At 48.0% G+C, this 4,592-nt stretch overlaps 1 long non-coding RNA gene across 1 annotated transcript; it reads left to right on the top strand.

Moving 5' to 3' along the window:
- Positions 1–1,235: 1,235 nt before the first annotated feature.
- LOC148118536 (uncharacterized) lies at positions 1,236–3,612 on the top strand. The gene is made up of 2 exons (XR_015735938.1): positions 1,236–1,367; positions 3,333–3,612. It is a non-coding gene; the product is annotated as an uncharacterized LOC148118536 (long non-coding RNA).
- The last annotated feature ends 980 nt before the right edge of the window (positions 3,613–4,592 follow it).

The following is a 4,592-nucleotide window of genomic DNA, read 5'->3' as shown; positions in this document are numbered from 1 at the left end:
GCCGGCCTTGTGCAGCTGAAGGAGGTGGACTCTCCTCTGAAAATAAAAGGTTGCTCCCTTCCCTGGAGTCGGGCGGACTAATCCTGCCCCTACTCACTGTCGGGGCTCTCTGGGCTTCCCTTGAGAAGCCAGCAAAGTTGAGCCCTTAGTCTTGATTGGGGAGGCACCCCCAATTCCTCAGTTTGCCTCAGCTAGGGGGATCTAGGCCCTCCTGCAGGGCTCTCTGTCTAGGGGGCTGTCTTGAAAACAAGAGTGAGAGAAATTTCTGGGAACCTGGGTGAACACTCCAGCTGAGAGAAGAATAATGAATATTTCATGGAGGCGGCTGGAGTTATTAAACAACATTACACGCGGAGTGTGTTGGCAGGGATCTCAGACACATTTACATGAGTAAAAACAGTGGGGAAAGAGACCCAGGGCTGGGGCAGCAGCAAGGAAATCCCAGCAGAGCTTGGATGGAAGCAGCTTTCAGCCCCCTTCAGCTTCAGGTGAGGTGCCTCCCCCTCCCACAGTACCCTCAGACCCCACCTCCAGGAACATTCCATTCCAAAGTGAGGGTGTGGGCTGGTCAGAGCTGAGAACTGGCAGCGTCCCCAGGGACTTTGATTTCAAACTCCATAGTTTGTGTATGTGTGTGCACGTGTGCGCGTGTGTGGAGGCCCTCAGGCAATGCTATCCTGGTTTTGGGGAAGCTTGAGGGTCAGAAGAGAGAAATCAGGCCTACCCCCAGGAGTCTGTCCTGTCTCAGATGTCTGAGCCAGGGGGAGTCAACGCTGGCTCAGAGGAGATTGTATGCTTTGGATCACAGTGAAGTGGACACACGGGGGTTCCATGACCCCTGAGCCCACCCCTAACTGAGCTGTTCCCAGACCTTGTCTCTGATGGATAAGAATACTCAAAGACATCTTTGTTTCTCCTCCACAAGGAGCACTGAGAATTTTGTCCTGGTCTCTTCTTCTGACCTTCCCTCTTACGAAGCATACTTACAACTGATGAGGTGTTGAAAAGAACACCACAGCACAGGCCGAACCCTCCTGGGCCCAGTGTCCGGCTAACTTCGCTCTGTGCCTAAGTGGGTTCTCACAGCCACCTTCTATTTAACACACGAAGCCGTCAAGGCTTATAGAGGTTAAATACATTGTCCAGATTTACATTGCCCATAGCTGTCAAGATTTGAAATGTAAGTTTGTTGAAGTTAGAGTCTACATCGACGGTAGATCTTGGCTGGAGGATGGGTCAAAGGTCTCTGCTTCTACAGGTCCCTGTAATCTCCTAGAGTCATGGGAGAGGGGAACTCAAGGAAGAAAGCAAAGATGAAGGGCGCTGGAGTCAGAGGAAACCTGGACCATCTTTGAACGAGCCCTTGGGTGAGCAGCTTAACCACATGGGCACTCTGTGTTCTCTAATTCCTGTGAACATTAAGTGAGGGGATATCTGTTAAGTGGCAGGTCCATCACCCATGCCTGGTATCCAATCTGTGCTCAATAAATATTCGAGTCTCCTCTTCTTGCTCTCCCAGCCTGCCCAGTGACCCATGATTCTTTTACAAGGTTGATCCTTCTGGGAGAGAAGGGGAAGGGGAGCTGGAAACTGTGACTCCAAGACCGAGCTGGGGTTGTTGGCTGTGCTGCTTTTTCTGCACCTTGAACTCCTCTTATCTCAATCCTGTGATGCTATCTGCTTTTTAATTACTCAAATGACTCTCCACAACCGAGACTGTGGAGAGGCAGGAAATGGGTCTGTTGGGCTCTCTATGAATTCCAAGGTACTAAAATAAGCTCAATAAGTATCCATGAGTGGATTCATGGAATAGGATAGAATGAATGGATGAATGATTGGATAAATGGATGGATGGATGGATGGATGGATGGATGAAGGATGATGGGCACATGGAAGAATGGAAGGATGAATCACTGGCTGAATGGAAGGATGGGTGGATGTGTGGGTGATTGGATTAAGAGACGGATGGACTGAAGGTGGGTGGAAGGCTGGCTGGCTGGTTACACAGATGGATTGCTGAATCTTGGCCATGTGTCAATGGGCCATGTGTCAATGGGCCATGTGTCAGCTCAGGTGTCTTCGTTTTTACCACTCTATTTCACACACAGGGTTTTAGGAAGAGTGTCTTGTTTTAATTCCTCTGGTTTTACCATCTTGGATAAGCGGGGGAAATACCCACAGCTTTCTCTGCCTGGGCATATAAGGACCAATATCCAGGTCCATCCCCATAAGTAACCAATCCTTGGAGTTTTTCTTTCATCCCCAACATCTGGGAGAGGTGGACAAAGACCTCTCTGACCATAGCAGCTGCTTAACTCAATCCCTTATTAGCAGGCTTGCCCTTCACTTCACTTGGGATGAAAGATGGCTTTGGGTGTCTAGAACCATGAGAGGTTTGTTTATATGGAATGTTTTTATTTATTTATTTAATTAGTTAGTTTTGCTTATTTTGATGCTGATGTGAAGGAGGTGAACTGCAATCCCGGGCTGCTGACTGTCTACCTCTCAGAAGAAGGTCTTTCTTGGCAGTGTCTGAGGGAGGCAGGGGGTTCAAAAGGCCAAATGATGTCTATTATGAGAAGCCTGTGGCTGGGCAGGGTCGAGATCCCAGTGGAGAGGGCAAGGTTCAGCAAGGAGGGAGTGGAACATGAACGTTGGATCCTTGCCAGATAATCTCCAGTCCTTATCACCAACAGGTTTCCCCCATAAACTTGCTGTGCACCCCAACTTAAATCTTCGAAATCTCAAAGGCAGCTTCCGTCTCCTGGACCGAAAGGAAGCAGATTCTTGTGTTCTTGACGAGGGAGAGAGAGAGAGAGAGAGAGAGAGAGAGAGAGAGAGAGAGAGAGAGAGAAAGAAACAGAGATAGACACAGCACAGAGAGGGACAGAGAGAGAACATGCAAGCATGTGCATGAGAGAGAGTCTGAGAGAGACAGAGACAGACAGACAGACAGACACACACACACACACACACAGAGTCCGAGAGAGACAGACAGACAGACACACACACACAGAGTCCGAGAGAGACAGAGACAGACAGACAAACAGACACACACACACACACAGAGTCTGAGAGAGACAGAGACAGACAGACAGACAGACAGACAGACACACACACACACACACACACACACACAGAGTCCAAGAGAGACAGAGACAGACAGACAGACAGACAGATAGACAGACAGACAGACAGACAGACACACACACACACACACACACACACACAGAGAAATAGAGAAAGAGAGAGATCCTGAAGTGTGCCGTAGAGCCATAATGTCCTTCATATGCCCCACGCCTCCTCTTGATTCCCTGTTTTCTTCCTTGCAGGTGCCATCAACCCACTCCTCACTCCCCCTGTTTTATCTAAGTTCCTGGAAGAGAATCAGATCAGTGCAGACCACGGAGGCCTTTGTGATGGGAAGACTCAGCTGCACTAGCAGCTGACAACCTACCTGTAATCAGAAGTACTGTGTACATTTGTTGAAATGAAGCCACTTTCACAGAGTAAAGGGCTCCCCCAGGAAGAAGGTGCAGGGATGATGACTCACGTACAATGGACCGACTGCAAGTAACTCCCATCAATAAAGAGAAGCCGGGTTTGATGGTTCATGCTTGTGATGCTAGCGCTGGGGGGACTGGGGCAGGAAGGTCTGGAGCTCTAACTTCTAAGTCAGCCTGGGTTACATAGCAAGGCCTTGACTGAAACCAAGTCAAATCAAAGCGAAAAATAAAACAACACAACTCATAATGAATAGAAGGCAGAAAGGGAACAGAAAGGATAAGAGCAGGTGGGCTCACGGCTGATAGCTCCGGGCATGCCTCTTAGGGCTTTTGGCGGTGTCCTCCACTGTCTGTACTTTTTTTGCGGTGACTACGATGAAATTCAGTCTCATATGAGCCCTGGATATCCTTTTAAAATTAGCATTGCTATCGTTGATCGATACATAATAATCATACCTATTTCTTGGGCACAGCGTGGAACTCCCATATGTGGACATAGTCTGCTATGACCAGGTCACCATAATGGTGTATTCATCAACCCCGGCACACACCATTTAATAATGTAAGGAGTATCTGCGCTTTTCTCTGATAGCTGTTTTAAAATACACAATGAATTGTTCTCAACCGAACCATTTTGTTGTGTAGAGCATTAGAAGGTTGTGTAGAGCATTAACAGCAGCCCTTCTTCCCTCTCTATTCTTTCTGCAGATGTGTCTTGCAGCTGGTGGCTAGAACCCCACCACCTTTTCCTGTTCAGTCTCTTCTAGACCTCAGATCTCGGCTAGGTTGTAATTTCCCCAGGAAAGAATTTAGTAATTTGTTTATGTACCCGATTCTCAATTCATAATGCAGGGGGCTTTCTTCGCTTTATAACTATTCATTTCTCTGCTGAGAAGGTGTGATAGAGCCCCTCATTTATTGAATTAATGTGTGCACACAAGGAAAAAGAGGGGGAGAGAGGGAAAAGAGAGAGGGCAGAGGAATGGAAGGAGGGAACAAGAAGGTGTGGCCTACTTCTCTCCTAAAGAGTTATTTATAGGTTACTAAAAATGGGTAGAACAGACAGAGGTGGTCCCGAGCCAATAT

The sequence above is a fragment of the Myodes glareolus genome, chromosome 22 (genome assembly GCF_982192425.1).
Source record: "Myodes glareolus chromosome 22, mMyoGla1.1, whole genome shotgun sequence".
Classification (NCBI taxonomy): Eukaryota; Metazoa; Chordata; class Mammalia; order Rodentia; family Cricetidae; genus Myodes; species Myodes glareolus.
This window is presented reverse-complemented; position numbering and strand designations above follow the sequence as displayed.